Raw genomic sequence first — 19674 nt, 5'->3', positions numbered from 1 at the left:
AGCTCTAAGGGATTGGCTGAATATTAATCCAGTTTAGGCATCTTTCAGTTTGTATAAACTAGCTTACTTGATAAATGACTCTTTTCTTTAGCTTAGCGGTCATGGATTGATTCCAGGTGGTTCACTTGTGCACATCGAAAAAGTAAAATGACACAATTTAATCAATTTAAGAATTAGATCTACATAGTACTTGCCTATATAGCACAAGTTTTTACTATTTTAAAAAAGGAAAATCACATTGAAGCTCCGTGAGACGACACTCAACCAAACTTTGGCGGCTAGCCGAGCCGAAAGTCACACCTGTGTGACGTGGCATGTACGGATAAGCCGTAGATCCAACGGCTGACACAATCCTCACTCAGCCGTAAAGATATATTCTATGCTAAACGTAAAAGTAAAAGCAGCAGCAATACCAATAACGCTTACGACACTCGCTAAGACCACCCGCAGCACGGCAGCAGTAACTGCAAACAATTGTCACATACAGGTAATAAAAAATCTCCTTACTAGCAATGTCTTGGTTAGATTTTCATTTATCCCTGATTGTTCATTGTTGATCATCTATTATTAACCGTAATCGATTTAATTTTACACTTAGGGTTTCGTATCTCAGTTTTCTACTTAGAGTTTTGTTTTTCGTGATATTAAGCGGTGTGGATTGTGGTTAGGGTTTGTAAAATGCATACGCGGAATATGGAGAGGAAAAATTCGATTAGGGAGAGGGGGAAACGAGGGTTGGAAGGTGAAGAGGAGCAGCAGCAGCCGGAGCGGAAGCGGCCGGCTTTAGCCAGGTATTCAATGGACTTTGCTTTTGATTTTCTTTGTTGGTCTGCGGTGTGAAATTAGGGCTTTTTGATAGGCGAATTGTTAGTTGATTTTTGTGCAATTTGCAAAAGCAAGCGTGTTGACTGTATTTAATATTATTATCGATTTGGTTTCAAGTATAGTTTTTGTGAAATTGTGTCTCAAATACTGAATAGAACGGAGATGAAATATTAGGTTTGTATTGGTTTTACTGCATACGTGTCACAAACGTTAATTCACTACATTTACTTTATGTTTGATACTTTTATCAACGCAAGGTGTTTATGAATGTGATTACCAAACGGACATGGTTGCTTATTACATAGTAGGGATAATGTATTCATATAGGTCACTTAAGTATCCAAAAAGGTTACACTATGATCACTCAAATATCAACACACCAGCATATTAATTTGGTTTTGGTCAAATTTCATGAACTTTAACTTCTTTTGGAAATCATGCTTTGAAGTAAAATTTTAAACTTGGGAAACACTCTTTGAAGCACGGACAGAAGCTGTACTGTTGTAGAACTCATCAAAATGAACCATATTTGCGAATACACTTTCTGTAAAACCGTTGAATCAGTGTCTAGTAAGGTCTTAGCTTGATGTTATTAGAACTGGCATAATTAAAATGGAACTAATACTTGGGTGGCTTGAAATGCAATTTAAAAATTTGGTGGCCTATGTTTACATATTTGATAATCTCTACATTAACTATTATGATTAGTCTGAGATGTAAAGTTGTAAACACCAACAATTATGGAGGATTCTGTAAGCACAATGTTATTAATTGTTTAGGTTAGAGCATTATCATTTCAGCCCAAGTCTCAGTATTAACCCACATCAACAAGTAAAGAAAGACAAATCTTTTTGGCAATTGTTGGCTTCAAGTTCTTGTACTTTCCCTGTTTCTGTCTTTCAGAAACTACTTTCCAAATTGTATCTGCTAGTACGACTTCTATGAGGCATGTAAATCTTTTATTGGTGCTAGGGGTCTTTCTGGAAGCAGCCTTTCTATCCCTATGGATAGAGGTAAGGTTTGCCTACATCCTACCCTCCCCAGACCCTACCAATAGATTTGCTATTTGTTTGATTTACTGGATATGGTTGTTGTGTTAGATGATTTGAATATTGGGTGATGTTTGGTTTTTCTTTTGTCCAAAAGAAAGCATCATCATCTCCTGAAATGGAGTAATATTTGTTGATTGTTTGTTTGCATGCTAAAGTTAACCAAGTTGATTTGTTGTTCTTATTTCCTGCCAAATTGAAGTAATACCCTCTTAAAGCTTATTTTGCTCATTTGTGAGTTGTTTATGTGCTAAACTAGCAAATCTTATCTCAAGTTTTATTTTCTATAAGCCATTAAATCTCAAGTTGGTTATTGGGGATATTTTATGTATTCTAATGATATACACATAAACTATATATACAGTGTAATTGTGGAAGCTTTGAAGGTGGACAGTCTTCAAAAGCTTTGCTCATCTTTGGAACCTATTCTTCGCAGAGTTGTAAGATCCAGCCTTTAACATTTCCATGTTTAAATTTTAAAATTTACATGCGCATCCCAACTTTATGAAGCTATTGTTATTAAATGCTCTATGATTTTTGAATTTAAAAGACTGTTTTGTGAAGTTTTTGAAGACAGTTTTGTGTACATCTTTTTGCGATCTCACAAACCATTTTCTGAACAGGTTAGTGAGGAAGTTGAACGAGCTTTAGCAAAATTAGGCCCTGCTCGGCTAACTAATGAAAGGTTTGTGGAATTTCTTTCTGTTTAATAACAATAATTACAAACTTTATATCTTAACCAATTTTATGTGATAATTCCAGGCCATCACCTAAGCGTATCGAAGGGCCTGACGGCAGAAATCTGCAGCTTCTCTTAAGTCCAGGATGTCTTTACCATTATTCACTGGTGGAAAAGTTGAAGGCGAACAGGGTGCTGCTATTCATATAGTCTTAGTCGATGCGAGCACGGGTCATGTTGTTACCACAGGACCCGAATCATCAATAAAGCTAGACATTGTGGTTCTAGAAGGTGATTTCAACAATGAAGATGATGAAGGCTGGACTCAAGAAGAGTTTGAAAGCCATGTTGTTAAAGAACGTGAAGGAAAACGACCGTTGTTGACTGGAGACTTGCAGGTTGTTCTTAAAGAAGGTGTTGGGACTTTAGGAGAGTTAACTTTTACCGACAATTCAAGTTGGATTAGAAGCAGGAAGTTTAGGCTCGGTTTAAAGGTCACCTCGGGTTTCTGTGAAGGGATTCGTGTTCGTGAAGCCAAGACTGAAGCTTTCACTGTTAAAGATCACAGAGGAGAATGTATGCAATTGGTTCATTTTTATTATTTCAAAAAGGAGAAAAATACATTCTGACTCATTTTTTCCTTATTGTTATTACTTTTTCATTGATAGTATACAAGAAACACTACCCACCTACTTTAAATGATGAGGTATGGAGATTGGAGAAAATTGGAAAGGATGGATCGTTTCACAAGCGGTTGAATAGTTCGGGGATTTTTACAGTTGAAGAGTTTCTTCGTCTTGTAGTACGGGATTCTCAAAGGCTACGCAAAGTAAGTATTTAATATAGGTTTGTAAATGAACCAAACAAACTTGAATGGAACGTGTTTGTGATCGTTTGTTTAACTTTAACTGAAAACGATCGAGAAAGAACAATTAAACAAACGGGGTTTTCTTGTTCGTGTTAGTTTGTTAGGAAAATGAACATGTTGGTGTTCCTTTATGTTCGTTCGTAAAGAATATAAATGAAAGTTCATGAATGGACATAACAGAACACATAATTGATGCTAAAACCAATTAATAGTAAATGCGAACAACAATGTGTTGGGCCTAAAAAGCTGTTAAAAACTAGACTAAATTGTAATGGGCCTAACGAATTTTAACACATATTAACGAATGTAATCAAATGGATTTAAACAAAATGAAAACTTAAGAACATTATGAACGTAAACAAATGAACATATGCGAAGTTAAATGAACTAGTGTAAATGAAAGCTTACGAACATAAATGAACAAATGAGAGTGTTCATGTTAGTTTGTTTAACTAAATAAACAAAAAATTTTGTTCATGTTTGTTCGTTTCTTAATTAAACGAACATAAACAAACTTCCCGCCGCATGGTTTACAAACGGTGCACTAAACGTTCCGTTTGTTTACAAGCCTAATTTAGTAATGTTTATTGCATCATGTTGTTTTTTCACATGTTATTATTATTATTATTTAATTTTAGATTCTTGGAAGTGGCATGTCGAATAAGATGTGGGAGGCTTTGATAGAGCATGCAAAAACATGTGTGTTGAGTACCAAGGTTTATGTATATTATTCCGAGGATAACAGAAATGTTGGTGTTGTTTTTAATAATATATATGAGCTAAGAGGTCTTATTGCGGGTGACCAATATCAATCAGCTGATACTCTTTCTGATGGCCAAAAGGTTTTTGCCGCTTTCATTTTATTCAAGTTATTTTACTTATTTATATATAATGTTTCGAGTATTAATTCAGTTTATCTTGTAGGTATATGTGGATACATTGATTAAGAAAGCATATGATAACTGGAATCAAGTTGTGGAGTATGATGGCAAGTCACTTGTGAACTTCAAGCAACCTAAAAAGTCCGGTGCATCCCGGAATGATTATTCAATGGGCGCATTAGATTATCAGAGATCTAATAATCAACTACTGCCGCCACACCATCCTGTTGTGGATTCCTGACTCCCTCTCTGTTGATTCAAACCTGCTATTAGGAGGTAACATCTACTTTCTTTTTAGACATGTTTCTATGAATTTTATAAGAAATCTGAAATATATGCATTTAATTTGTCATTTGGGTTCAGGTTATAATGACAATGTAGATAATATGTACCAAACCGGGCCACAACTTGTGAGCACTAATGCACATGGTCAGTATGAGATGAATCTTGTTTCAAGTGGCCACACTGGCAATACGCAGCGGATGCAAACCAACGGGTACGATGATAGATCTGGGTTAGCCCTCGGTCCACCACAATCATCATCATCATCATCATCATCATCATCATCATCATCATCTTTCCAGCCCGTGAACACATCCGTTCAGCAGCAGCCCAATATGAGCCCATTTGATGACTGGTCCAACAACAGCCGGGACAAAGGGGTTGGGGATTTCATGTCAGAGGATGAGATCCGCATGAGAAGTCACGAGATGCTTGAGAATGAAGATATGCAGCATCTACTTCGGCTCTTTAGCATGGGCGGTGGCCATGGTGGTAACGTGGCGAAAGATGGGTTTTCTTTTCCATCGGTTATGCCATCACCGGCTCCTAATTTTGACTTTGATGAAGACCGCAGCCGGTCTGGGAAGGCGGTTGAAGAGGTAGGTCCCAGCAGAGCCCAGTTGGTCCCGCAAGACTCACCTTGAACAGGGACGTCTGCGCAAAGGCCATCTGCTCCCGCAGGACCCACCATGCTCAGAGAACCTTACGCGCAGTACGCAAGCTGTACACGCAGGGAAAGCCTCCCAATGGTAAAGTACCCCGCCTGTTCCCGCAGTTGCGGATACAAGCCATCAGGGAAGGCTACCCGCAGACAGCAGGGCTACACGCACAAGACACTAGATACTTCAGTAGTCACATGAAGGAATGAGCAAGGCGGGAACAATCCCGCCTAAATGAGGCAGTCTATGATTCTGAAAGATCTTTTGTACTATACCTACCAAGGTATGGATAGGACAGACGATCTGACCAGAACAGCCCATGAGCCAATCACAGGGTGACAGCTCACCGACAACAGTGCGAGGAGGAGCACCCTCTAGTACTGTTTGTCACTATTAGCCGCTGCCTACTCACCAACCCTTACTGTGGGGCATGCGCAGCCTACAGTTGGTGGAATAGTGTTACTGTTGGCCGTAACCTATTCACCAACCAGCATGGCCTGCGTACAATCCACAGTAGGTGGGACGTGCATAGTCTACAGTTGGAATAGTGCAGCCGACTTTGTTACTGTTGGCCGTAACCTACCCACCAACCAGTATGGCCTGTGCATAGTCCACTGTTGGTAGAACAGGAATACTATTCAGCCGGCTGTACCTTCTAGGAAACCTACATTCGGCTATAAACACTCCAACATCTTGGAATGGTAAGATCATCTGCTATCCAGTTATCTAGCAATCTCTTAATATACACTTATATTCAGAGCAACCTAGTCTGATTCTCACGCCGGAGGGTGGTCACAAGGAGGAACCTCCCCTTCTCAGTGACGAGCTTACGGTGTTTGTTTTGCAGGTCTCCTGAAGAACAGCCTTCTCAGCTAGATCTCATCCGTGGGAAACATTACTTAACCCCCAGATTATCTATAATCTGTACCGGGTCACTTAGTGTTTCTTCATTGGCGCCATCCGTGCATAAAAGCTAGAACTATTTTAGTTTTCACAATTTCTGAAGAAATGGTTAACGTTACTCCGGTCCAAAGGCCTGTAACCGACCAAGAAACCCCGATAACAACCCCAGCAACTGGGGGGAACACCGGCGGTTATACAATCCTTACGAACACTACCCCGACTACCCAAGCCGGGGCAAGTGCAGTAAATATTCCACTGGGGTTCACCGATACCCAGCTGGAAAAACAAACGAGGGTCCCTCGCCAAACACTAGATCAAGTGAAGGCGTGGGCCGAAGCACGGCAAAGAGAATTCCAAGCCGAATTGGATGAACGCTTGCGTTCAGCTCAACAGGCCGACGAATTCGGCAGTACTCGCCAACACCTCAATATGAGCAGTGACTGCGAGTACTCAGACGACGAGTTGGAGTCCGATACCGACGCGAACCCTCGCCATAAGGCGAAAGGGAAGCGTAAGGAAACGGACGTCCAACCAAAAAGGAATTTTGGGGAAGCTTTTAAACCAATCGCGGAGAGAAACCCGCGTGACTTCTCCAAAACCTTTAGACCAACTGCTACAAATGCAGGAAAGTCAAAATTCGCAAGGGACATTGCGGAAGCAATCGCCCCGAGAAGTGCCAAACAAATGTCCAACATTGGCACTTATGATGGTCTATCCGACCCAGACGATCATTTGAACAGGTTCATTGCGGGGGCTACCGTCAGCAACTGGACGGAACCCACGTGGTGCTACATGTTCCAAATGACTCTGGTCGGAGCGGCCAGGGCATGGTTCGATCGTTTACCGATCCACCACATATATGACTGGGCGGACTTTCAGAACAAGTTCAGCCAGCACTTCAGCCAACAGAGGAAGTATACTGAAGAGCAGTGGACGATCCTCAACTGCGTGAGAGAGGAGGATGAATCTTTACTGGACTTCATCACTCGCTTCAACTCCAAAAAGCTTAGTCTCGGCAACATAAGTGAGGATCTGGTTCGCGCCGCCTTCATCCAAGGCGCCGAATACCCAGAACTTATCCGCACTTTGATGGGTAAGGATGGCATGCCATCAACTTGGGATGCCATCATGACGGCGGCAAAGCGCTTTACCGAGACGGAAAAGCAACTGGGAAGGGATCTTCCCCAGAGTACACACCTCTACACGCAGAGGACAAGAGAGAACAATGTCCGGATCGCCCGGCAAAACAAAAAGAGGAGGCTAGGTATTTGGCAGTCAAGGGTAAACTTTGACACCTCATCCAGCTCTCGCCCTCTTGTTGGCGGAAGGGATAACACACACCCTTCAAACCGAAAACACCGGTGGACGCCACTCACGAAGAGCGTTACGGAGATATTTGCCACGGAAAAATTGCCATGGCCAAAAGCCCCATTGATCCGGCAGAAACCTAATGCGGATCAAAGCAAATCCTGTGATTTCCACGGGACAAAGGGTCATGGTACTGAAGAGTGCACATCCTTGAAGGATATTATTGAGACATTTGTCAAGGATGGAAGACTTGCACATCTCGTGGCATCAATCAGGAAGGGAGGAAGGAATGACAACCGGTACAGAGGTAACGGACGAAAGCCCGTCGACATCAGCATCAACATGGTTCATGGTAAGGTCAGAGGAAGAAAAAGGCGAGTGACAGAACCATGCGCGTGGAAGGAAGCTGAGGTGCGCTTCTCGCGAGTGCCAGGAGGCCCCATCGTCATCAGAAGCCAGCTGGGGCATTACATCACTTCCCGCACTCTTGCTGACAACGGCGCTTCGTCGACAGTGATGTACAGGCAGTTCTTTGATAAGCTGGATGATGAAGATAAAGAACGCTTGGAAACGGTCTACGCTTCAATGGAAGGGTTTGACGGCAGTACAGAAACCCCCCTGGGTATCCTATCTTTCCCCGTTACTCTTACTGATGGGAATCATTCACGCACAGAAGACGTGGATTTTGTCGTGATGAAAAAGCCACACCACACGTACGACATCCTATTCGGAAGAGACGGGATGGCAAGATTCAATGCCGTGGTATCTTCAGTCCACGGCATGATGGGATGGCCAACAGCTGAGGGTGTAGCGATGATCTCTGGCATTCCCCAGGTATGCATTGCATCTGTCTCATCTAAACCCAAACCGAAAAAGGCTAAACCAACCATCACTGAACCGGAAAAATGGGCCTTCAATGGCAAATACCCCGACCAGGCCGTTACCATTGGACCAACAATCGTTGATCCCACCCGCACATTACTCAAACGCTTACTGCAGAAAAACGCTGACATCTTTGCGTGGGCACCAGCTGACATGACTGGTGTACCCCGAAGTAAGGCGGAGCATAAGCTCAAGTGCGATCCGGCTGTTACGCCAGTCGTACAAAAGCGCAGAGTAATGGGGCCTGAACAAACTAACGCGTGTAGAACCCAAGTCAAGGAACTCCTTGACGCAGGCATCGTACGCGTTAGTAGATATCAAACATGGGTTGCAAATCCCGTAATGGTACCGAAGAATGACAAACAATGGCGCATGTGCATAGATTTCAAAGATTTGAACAAAGCATGCCCCAAAGATTGTTATCCGTTACCAGAAATTGATCTCAAGGTGGATTCGTTGGCACCATTTCGCCTTAAATGCTTCTTGGATGCGTATAAGGGGTACCACCAAATCCACATGGCCATAGATGACCAGGACAAAACCGCATTTCGGACGCCCGATGGTACATTTTGTTATAAAATGATGCCATTCGGACTTAAGAATGCAGGGTCCACGTACCAACGACTAATGGACAAAGAGTTTCATGCCCAAATCGGGAGAAACTTGGAAGTCTATATGGATGATTTGGTCATCAAAAGCCTCGAGCCAGAAGCGATGTTGAAAGACATTGAAGAAACTTTCAACACGCTCCGAAAAATAAACATGAAGCTCAACCCGAGCAAGTGTTCATTTGGGATGGAAGAAGGGAAGTTCTTGGGAGTCATTGTTACTAAAGATGGCTTCAGAGCGAACCCTGAAAAGGTCGAAGCCATTGTTAAAATGGAATCACCTACCACCATCAAACAGGCTCAGACACTGAATGGACGACTAGTCGCACTTAATCGCTTCTTGGCAAACCATGCGGATAAGTCGTTTCCTTTCGTGTCAACATTGAGAAACTGCTTGAAGAAAACGCACTTCCGCTGGACACCAGAAGCGGAAGCAGCTTTTCAGGAGATTCGGTCACGCTTGATCGAACTTCCAACACTTACAGCACCACAAGCAGGAGAGGAGTTAATCCTATACCTTTCCGCAACAGATAGAGCAACCGGGGCAGTCCTGCTAGTAGAACGAAAGGGCATTCAGATGCCAATCTATTATGTTAGCCGTGTACTAACAGACGTAGAAACCCGGTACTCTACCCTCGAAAAATTAGTCTTAGCACTTATACACGCTTCACGCAGGTTAAGACGATATTTCCAGGGTCACCCGATTACCATTCTCACCAACTTCAAACTCTCAAACGTTTTAGGCAAACCCGAATTATCGGGACGTCTAGCCAAATGGGCAATTGAATTGGGAGAATATGCAATCAAGTACAAGCCAAGACCAGCCATAAAAGGCCAGGTCCTGGCCGATTTTATTGCAGAAGTCCCCGCTTCGCGGGAGAAAGAGTGCCAGGAGGAGGCTCAACCCTCCCCAGCACAGGACATCAATGATGTCTGGCGACTCTACACTGATGGAGCCGCCAGTAACGAGGGTTCAGGCGCAGGGTTAAAATTAACCAACCCAGCAGGCCAAGAATATACTTACGCTATTCGGTTGGATTTTCCAAGTACGAATAACGAAGCCGAATACGAAGCATTCTTGGCTGGTTTGAGAATTGCGCGTAAGATGGGAGTGAAAAACTTGGAAGCCTACGTGGATTCAATGCTGGTGGCCAACCAAATAAATGGGACGTACACGGCTGTGAACGACACAATGGCCCTGTACCTCGCCCAGGCAAAAACCCTCATGCGTGATTTTAATGATTGTAAAGTCATACACGTCAAGCGCAGCGAAAACAAATCTGCGGATGCGTTAAGCAAGCTTGCGTCACTAGCCTTCACCCATTTGGGAAAGGACATCCGCATTGAACTCCTCGAAGCACCATCAGTCCCGCACAAGGAAATTTGTGTCATCCAAACCGGTACAGAAACGTGGATGACACCGATAATAAATTACCTTGCAGCAGGAACACTACCAGAGTCAAAAACACAGGCAAGAAAACTACGCTGTAAAGCACTAAATTATCAACTTGTCAATGACATCCTTTACAGACGTAACTTTCTTGGCCAACTCTTAAGATGCGTGGACAACCAAGATGCTGATTACCTCCTAAGGGAAGTACACGAAGGCATCTGTGGGGTACACGCAGGTCCCCGCGCTGTTGTAGCCAAGCTAAACAACGCGGGATACTTTTGGCCGGGGATGCATACGGATGCACTGGCATACAACCGCAAAACATATCAAAAAATTTATTTGGGAATTTATTATTTGTCGTTTTGGACTTCCACAGAATTTGGTGAGCGATAACGGCACCAACTTTGCTGACAAGAAGCTACAACAGTGGCTAAAAGAACTTCAAATCACCCACACCTTTACCTCAGTGGCACACCCGCAAGGTAATGGTGAGGTGGAAAGAGCAAACAAGAGCATCGTCGATGGCATAAAGAAAAGACTCTTGAAACACAGATCCGGCTGGGTGGACGAGCTTCCGCACGTCCTTTGGGCAAACAGAACGCTGAAGAAGGCCAGTACGGGAGAAACCCCGTTCAGTCTCACTTATGGCACTGAAGCCATGGTCCCAGTCGAAATTGGTTTACCCTCACCAAGGGTCTTGATCCAGCCAGAAGACAATGATGCGGAAAGACGGTTAGACCTTATGCTAGCCGAGGAACGCAGAGACTTAGCCGCAGTGCGTGAAGAGAACTACAAACGACAAATGCAAAAGTACTACAACACGCAGGTAAAACTCTGCAACTTCAAGATATGAGACTACATACTGCGTAACAACGAGGCTTCAAACCAAGAGCGCCCGGGAAAGCTGGCCCCGGTTTGGGAAGGGCCATACATTATCAAAGAAGTCCTGGGAAAGGGCGCATACCGGCTCGAAAGGCTCGATGGCACTCCCATCCCAAGAACATGGAATGGAGCTCAATTACGCAAATGTTATATGTAGATCAATTCCAAAACTTGTAAAGAAAAGGCCTAGAGCCACTTCTAATGGAAATGATTCTCCTTTCATAATGTGTTTACCTTTATCCTTATGAACTTCCCACTAGTGCCGGTATTTACCGCATAAACGGGGAGAAGTAAGTCGTTACGTGTGTAAGGCGGCAAAACCAGCATAAACACAACGTTAAGGGAAACCTACACGCAGGTATGATGTAAGTAAAGTTTAGCCATCCTTGTAAGTGCAAGTGACGGTCCTATCATCTACCACGTTCAAAGGTTATCCTAAAAAAAAAAAAAAAAAAAAAAATGAGGAAAACCTACACGCAGGTCAGATATGGGTAAAGTTTAGCCATCCTACTAAGTGCAAGTGACGGTCATACCCGCACAATCACGAAAGAGGAAGCAAAACTTCACACCTATTATCTACCACGTTCAAAGGTTAACTTATCCTCAAATAAGGTAAACCTACACGCAGGTCAGATGGTAAAGTTTAGCCATCCTACTACGTGCAAGTGACGGTCCTACCCGCACAATCACGGAAGAGGAAGCAAAACTTCACACCTATCTACCACGTTCAAAGGTTAACTTATTCTAAACACTTGGAAAATTGCTAATTTAAACTTATGTAAGTCATATAACGTTTATAAAGCAAGGAATCCAATGAATCAAGCGGTCTTAGCCGCGCAAAGATTTACATTTCATAAATATTCGTTACAAGAATGGCCGGGTAACTACCCGCCTACAAGAGTAAATCTATACAAACTAAATCTATCCTAGTAGCGGGAAGGGATCTTCAGGATCAGGCTTCAGGGCCACTTCCACTTGGACCAGCGCCGTCAGTAGAGCGTGGCTGTTCAAGATAAGCCTTAAGGATAGGTAGCCCGTCATCAGCAGCAGCAATTTCATTCACCTTCTCCACCACCGGATGCGGGAAGGCGGCGTATTGATTTACTGCTTGGTCATATATGGCTTCAGTATCTACATTGTACAAAGGGAAGTTGGATGGCGGGACGCCTTTCTCAACAAACCCTAGACCAAGCAGGAAGCCGACCCGTTCCCCATCCTCGTGAGAAGCGTTGAGGGCTGCGCTCATTGCATCGTCGTAAGATGTCTCTGAAAAGACCCGATGCACAACCTGCATAAGAAAATATACAAGTGTCAACACCCTATCTACAAAGAAAAGCGTGAAGACATGAAGATAGACTTACCTGAGACAACGCTTCTCGAAGAAGCCATTCCTTGGCAACCAGAGCTTCTTTAAGGGCGGCTTGAGCTTGGGTGCAGGCGCGTTCGGCTTCGCTTTTGTTAAGGTTGGCAAGTAGCACTTCCTTTGCGGCAGCCTCTTCGACGCCCTTAAGCTTCCGCTCTGTATGGTCAAGCACGCCCCTCTGGTCCAAGATCTCCTGGAGCTTCTTGACATCTTCCATCGCCAAGGCATCATGAGCGCGTTGGAGAGCCTCTAATTTGGCCTTGAGCTCCTCGTTCTCCACGCGTAAAGGCTCAGCAACGGCTTCAGCCTTGGTGGCCCTCTCGGTCGCGTTCCTCGCAGTCTCCTTAGCTAGCCGAAGCTGTTCGTTAACAGCTTGGGCAGCCTTGGAGCGGGCCTCGAGTCGCGCTTGAACCTCAACCTCGAGGGCCTTGAAGGCCTTCTCCTTCTCCGCAGCAGCTGCGGACAGCTTTTGGTTCTCCTCCCGAAGAGCCCGCGCTTGGGATACTTCCTTGGCGCGAGCTGCTTTCAACTTGTCATTTTCACGACAAAGCAGCTCGACGCGCGGCTGCATCCGGGCTTAGAGAACTCGAAGCTCGTTGGTTAGCCTACCCTCCTGGTAGCTAGCCATGGCTTCCCCCAACGCACCATGGGGAGCAGCTTGGCGAGCCCATTCCACGCACTCCACAGGGGTACGAAGGGTTGTTCCTCGGCGTATGTTCCATCGAGGAACATACACTTCATTGGAATCCGAAACTGCAGAAAACAAAAAGCAGTTAGGAAAAGATGATAAAATATATAAGTAAAAAAGGGCCAAAGGAACCCTACGCACCTGTAGGGTCAATTACAGGCCGATAGCCGCCGAACCCATCACCTGAACCCAATGGAAATCCATCCAAGAGGTCAGGCAGATGGGAAGGTGGCGGAAAGATGCGAGGAGCCCCACGCGTACCTGAAGGACCGGCCGTCGTTGCCGATGACGGGGGCATGGTAGCAGCCGCCGTAGTCGCCGCCGCGGTCGCTGCCGCAGAATCCGTGGCAAAAGTAACCGCCGGCTCTGTGAAGGATGCTGTAAAAATTGCACTCACAGCCGGCTGGTGACGTCATCTCGGCTGGAACAGTCGGCTCAGAATGAGCAACTGAACCAGCGGAAGCAGGCGCAGGCGCCTGGGTCGACGCCTCAGGTAGGCTGACCAAGCCTACCGTCATTGGCGGAGAGGTTGTATTCGGCCCCTCACCCTGGAATGCGCCAACATCCACACCTGCGTAAAGAAGAAAAGTGTTAAAAAGACTTGGAAGATTAAACTACGAAGATAAAAGCTAAGAGAGTTGTACTTACAGGGTTTCTTTAGCTTGAACGTACGGACGGGCGGGGTAGAACCCGATGGAGCCGGTCTCTTGATGCCGGTCACCGTCGTCGTCATTGGTTCTCCAGAGGTAACAGTCGTAGCCTCCGGAACAGTGGTCTTCTCACCACCGGGCTTCCCCCCCGCCTCTTCACTATCTGACTCAGTGTCAGATAGGAGCACTGGATCGGCTGTGGAGGCCGCCTTCTCCTTCCCTTTCCCGCCGGCAGCCCGCTTCTTCCGCACTAACGAAGGACCATCTGCGGATTCCTCAGAAGAAGACAGGGTGTAAGGAATTCCAGCAGCGGGTAAAGCACTGAGGGGTGGAGGAGAGAATAACGCCTTACCTGGCCGCCGGTGGCTCAGGATCTCGTGGCCCAGCGGATAAACCTCCACAAACCGATCCGCTGTTTACTCCAGGATGGGCAACTCGTTCTCATCAAGAGCACGAGTACCCATCCGCACAGGATCGTCAGCTTCCCGCGGGTACAGGAGCGACTCCAAATTGTTCCCCTCTGAAAGAAAAGAAACAGTTAGAAGACAAACTCATATCAGCAAGAAAGACAAGACATACCATAAGGAGTAGAGTTCAAACCGTATTCGAGAAGGATGGGAACCTGAGACACCTCCTTCCACACCCGGCTCATCCCCAGCATCACCATCCCGGACACCGCAAACCGGTAAACCGGAGATTGGACCAGGGATATCTTCGAGAACCATTCCGCCTCCTGGTAGTTGGGGGCGTGAAGGCTCGGAATTGCTTGGCCATTTTTAAACTTCATGGCAAGGGGGACGGCGCGGGCGGATATGTAGAAGAACTCCCGCTTCCACGATCGGAGACTGCACTCGGTCGCACAAATCTTTAAACCCTTGATACGGGTTGTCAGGGTGTACCACCCCTGGATGCACCTCCAAGTATAGAAGGTCATCAGGCGGTCCACATGGGGCTCGATGCCCAGAATCCGGCACACCCACTCGAAGTGGCGAATCTTGGCGACCGCCATAGGGTGCAGCTCGGTCAAATGAACACCGTGCCTCTCAAGGACACGGTAAACAAACTTTGTCAATGGGAACCTAAGATTCCCATAGACAAAGAATGCTGCATAAACCCCGATCTTGCCTCTGGGGCATCGTACACGGTCTGGTGGGATTCAGGAAACTCAGGCTCGAGAGGATCGAGCATGAACTTCCTAACAACATACCGGTACTGATCGCCGGGCAGAGCACACTGGCACTCGCCAGCAGTACTCCTATCATCGGTCGTAGGCTCGAAATCATGTGAAGACATCTTGCAAAAGGAAGAAGAAAACGATTTCAGGGGAATGCTCGACTAATTAGAGTATTCACCGGAAATCGCTGTAAAGATGAAGAGAAAATGTGAAAGTATGAATTGGAAAGGATCCTCCACCCCCTTTATATACTAATCGCAATTAATGCGGTGAATTTAATGCGGAGGAGAGAGAAATTGAAGGTGCAATGAAACTATGACGCGTGGCAAAAAGCAACCTGGCAACAGCTGTCAAAAGGACGCGTGCCAGTAATTTCGCGCCCACGCGCCTGAAAAAGCGTCTGGAATGACCATGTACTGTCACGTCACCATAACTTCCTGCACGTCCTGACACAGTCAGAAGAAACCGTCGCACGACGTTTCAGATGTTTGGACTGTTCTTATCCTTACCAACCTTTCGAATTTCAAAATTCAAAATTCAAAAAGATTCAAAAGTAAGCGGGAAAATACCCCTTACCTTGGCAACCAAGTAACCGTAAGACGGATGCGGGTACAGTGTTAAGGCAAAACCCTTCACATACCTAGCACCCGCAGGGAATTGAAGCCAAGAAAACCCCGGCAACAAAGTAACTATAAGGCGGGTGCGGGTACAGTGTTAAGGCAAAACCCTTCACATACCTAGCACCCGCAGGGAATTGACGCCAGGGGTACCTTGAAAGTAAAGTAACTGTAAGACGAGCGCGGGTACAGTGTTAAGGCAAAACCCTTCACATACCTAGCGCTCCGCAGGGAATTGAAACCAAGAAGGATCTTTTGGGCAATGCTTGTGGAAACGGAAATAACATCCCCGCATAGCGGGAACGTCGAGAACTACATTGTTTGAGGCTCCAGGATGGAATTGGTGGTTTAAACATAATTGATCACTATGTTCAAAACCACAAAAACCTCAAGGAGAATCCACACAAGTGAGACTCAACGCTCCTGACTTGCGAGAAGGTTACATACCTACCCGCATCATACCCAAAGATCAAGCAAAAAAATCGGGAATTTTTGCAAGTGACATTAGGAAATCCGCGGGAAGAATCCCCACGGAGAACCTTAAAACTAAAAACCTTTTCAAAACCCCTTGCTTAAAGTCCAAAAGTTCACCTCACTTTATTGAACATTCATGAGAAGAACATTGGACTGGGGGGACTTGAAGAGGTAGGTCCCAGCAGAGCCCAGTTGGTCCCGCAAGACTCACCTTGAACAGGGACGTCTGCGCAAAGGCCATCTGCTCCCGCAGGACCCACCATGCTCAGAGAACCTTACGCGCAGTACGCAAGCTGTACACGCAGGGAAAGCCTCCCAATGGTAAAGTACCCCGCCTGTTCCCGCAGTTGCGGATACAAGCCATCAGGGAAGGCTACCCGCAGACAGCAGGGCTACACGCACAAGACACTAGATACTTCAGTAGTCACATGAAGGAATGAGCAAGGCGGGAACAATCCCGCCTAAATGAGCCAGTCTATGATTCTGAAAGATCTTTTGTACTATACCTACCAAGGTATGGATAGGACAGACGACCTGACCAGAACAGCCCATGAGCCAATCACAGGGTGACAGCTCACCGACAACAGTGCGAGGAGGAGCACCCTCTAGTACTGTTTGTCACTATTAGCCGCTGCCTACTCACCAACCCTTACTGTGGAATAGTGTTACTGTTGGCCGTAACCTATTCACCAACCAGCATGTCTGCGTACAATCCACAGTAGGTGGGACGTGCATAGTCTACAGTTGGAATAGTGCAGCCGACTTTGTTACTGTTGGCCGTAACCTACCCACCAACCAGTATGGCCTGTGCATAGTCCACTGTTGGTAGAACAGGAATACTATTCAGCCGGCTGTACCTTCTAGGAAACCTACCTTCGGCTATAAATACTCCAACATCTTGGAATGGTAAGATCATCTGCTATCCAGTTATCTAGCAATCTCTTAATATACACTTATATTCAGAGCAACCTAGTCTGATTCTCACGCCGGAGGGTGGTCACAAGGAGGAACCCCCCCCTTCTCAGTGACGAGCTTACGGTGTTTGTTTTGCAGGTCTCCTGAAGAACAGCCTTCTCAGCTAGATCTCATCCGTGGGAAACATTACTTAACCCCCAGATTATCTATAATCTGTACCGGGTCACTTAGTGTTTCTTCAGCTGTGGTTGGTTGGTTGAAGATTAAGGCAGCGATGCGCGGGGGGTTTTTCGTCAGGAAAAAGGCGGCTGAAAGACGGGCACAGATTGTAGAGTTAGAAGATGATGAATGAAAATGCACTCATGTGATTGCAGTAAATTTTATGGGTTTTTTAGGAATGGTAATTTGGCTTTGATTGCATTTGTATAGTATGAAGTTCAATATAAACAAGCTTATTTCTTGAAGACATGAACAACTCAAAACATATTCCTTTTGTTTTTTTCTTTTTTTCCGTTTTGCTTGCGAGTTAACTTGGTTTGTGACAATTATGGTGTTTGAAAAAACAGGGAAGAATGTAATGATAGTAATATGAAACCTTTTCATATGACATTTATGGCTTTGATTGCATTTGTATAAAAATAAACAAAGACTCGTCTTTATTATTTTATTGGATAACTAGTTACAATGAATACGAGTAAAGAATTTAAATTGTAATCTTAAAACAATATTGTACAAGTAGAAATGTTCTTAAGCCATTTGACACTCGGGTGGAAAGCCTTGAGGAAATCTCTTGGAATCTGAGCAGTAGTTGTAGATCATGTAATTCTTCTGCGCCCATCTCAGTCTCTCCTGCTTTGTAATATCCAACTCCTCCGACAACCACGACTGATTGCCGCCCGAAGAAGCTGCAGTGCCACTACAAGACGACTTCCCAGAAGCCACAACACAAGCATCCAACTTAAAGTTTCTGTAGGAAGCAGTGAAGGGAGCTTGACTCCAGTCAGTCTTCACCAACCCACCCCTGGTCGCCCAATCATCCGCGTTCCATAAACTAGAGTGTATCCTCATCGGCTGTGCTTTCGGGAACGGTACGCCAATCGATTCGGCATTCTTGAACTCTCTAATCGGTGTTCCGTCAACAGAAAATCTGAAAACCAAACACAATCATCAGGCAAACAACGTTTACAAGTTAACATAAACATAGTTTAGTTAGATGATATGTGAAAAGATACTCACACGATGCGTTGAGGATTCCAAAGGATGGAATACGTGTGAAAATCAGCAGTCGGGTCGAACCACAGGTAGAACTGCTGCTCTCGGTTGCCTTTGCCTTGGCTAAACACGTTTGTGTGGAGAATATAAGGATCGCCACTCAAGTTTCCCAAGAACTCGAAGTCGATTTCATCCCAGTTTGATCCTTTCGATGACAACTGCATTAATTAATACAATCATTAATATTTTCCAAGTATTTCACACTCTATCGTTAATACAATCATAGATATAGTATTATTATTATTATTATTATTAAGAGTAGATTACATTGCCGTAAAAAGGTTAAATATTTGTTAAGAAAACTAGCTTACGTAATATGCAGTGACGGTGCCAGCTGAATTGCCAGGTACGAGTTTGAGTTGCATGTCGATTTTGCCAAACAAGTACTCGTTTCTTGACTCGAAGCCGGAGCCAGAAGCTTTATCGAGGGAGAGTGTTAAGAGATCGCCGTTGATTACTTTACCGCGACCGTCCCCCCAAGTGTTACCGAACTCGTTGTTGAAATCTGCGAGGTGCTACCTAGGAAAATGATAACCAGTAGGATAGTTGAAAGTATATATGTAGAAGATGAAGCCATTTGAATATGTGTGTGTGAAATAAGTTGAGTGTTGAAGGTGAGAGACTTGCAATGAAGGGGGTTGGTATTTATAGGGAGTGTGATCAAGTGGGTATGAAGATTGAAGGAAGGTGAGACTTGAGAGTGATGTGGTGAAGTTACAGCATGGTGTTAGCGTGTGCCAGTCATGTCCTTAAAAGTGTTAGTGGTAGGGAAGACGACATAGATTTATTTTATTATTAATTATATAAAAGTTGAAACCTCAATCTAGAGGTTTCATTTAGAACGGATAAATATGAATAAATTAAGCACGCGTTTTCTTCTTGTATGCATCAAAGGGTTTGCCATTTAAAATTGGAAAATATTCTATGGTTTGTAATCATTCAACGGTACGTTGTTTCAATACTTAAATTCAAGAGAACCTTTATTATTATTATTATTATTATTATTATTATTATTAGAGGGTGGGGAGGGGGGGGGGGGGGGTTGGGCCCGCGTTAGGGTAATTGAATGTAAACGACTGTCAAGTGGGAGTCGACAGTATGGACAACTGTCAAGTGGCAGTCAGCGATATGGTTTCCGGGGAAACGTCCAAACCAAACTCTGAAGCCAGCATGGGACAATTAAGACAAAATAATCTGGCCAAAGTGGGGCCTCGGGCTCTCCAAATTTGAAGAGTGAGGTAGCCTAAATACAAGAAATTCGTCGTTCTAAAAAAAGTAAAAAAAAAAAGTATTTAACCATAT

At 44.8% G+C, this 19674-nt stretch overlaps 2 pseudogenes across 2 annotated transcripts; one reads left to right on the top strand and one right to left on the bottom strand.

Moving 5' to 3' along the window:
• Window positions 1-681: 681 nt before the first annotated feature.
• On the top strand, window positions 682-4516 carry LOC143605079 (calmodulin-binding protein 60 B-like; annotated as a pseudogene). The gene is made up of 7 exons (XR_013148432.1): window positions 682-791; window positions 2239-2314; window positions 2498-2559; window positions 2637-3129; window positions 3222-3382; window positions 4060-4263; window positions 4346-4516. The product of XR_013148432.1 is annotated as a calmodulin-binding protein 60 B-like (transcript).
• Window positions 4517-17847: 13331 nt separating this feature from the next.
• On the bottom strand, window positions 17848-18949 carry LOC143605081 (putative xyloglucan endotransglucosylase/hydrolase protein 23; annotated as a pseudogene). The gene is made up of 3 exons (XR_013148433.1): window positions 18684-18949; window positions 18337-18530; window positions 17848-18247 (listed from the first exon to the last, which is right to left on the bottom strand). The product of XR_013148433.1 is annotated as a putative xyloglucan endotransglucosylase/hydrolase protein 23 (transcript).
• Between the last annotated feature and the right edge of the window lie 725 nt (window positions 18950-19674).

This window comes from Bidens hawaiensis, unplaced genomic scaffold (assembly GCF_021521415.1).
Source record: "Bidens hawaiensis isolate Kalapana, Puna unplaced genomic scaffold, B.hawaiensis_p1.1 tig00067848_1, whole genome shotgun sequence".
NCBI classification, from domain to species: domain Eukaryota; kingdom Viridiplantae; phylum Streptophyta; class Magnoliopsida; order Asterales; family Asteraceae; genus Bidens; species Bidens hawaiensis.
Note: the sequence above shows the minus strand (reverse complement) of the source record. Positions and strands in the feature narration are given on the sequence as shown.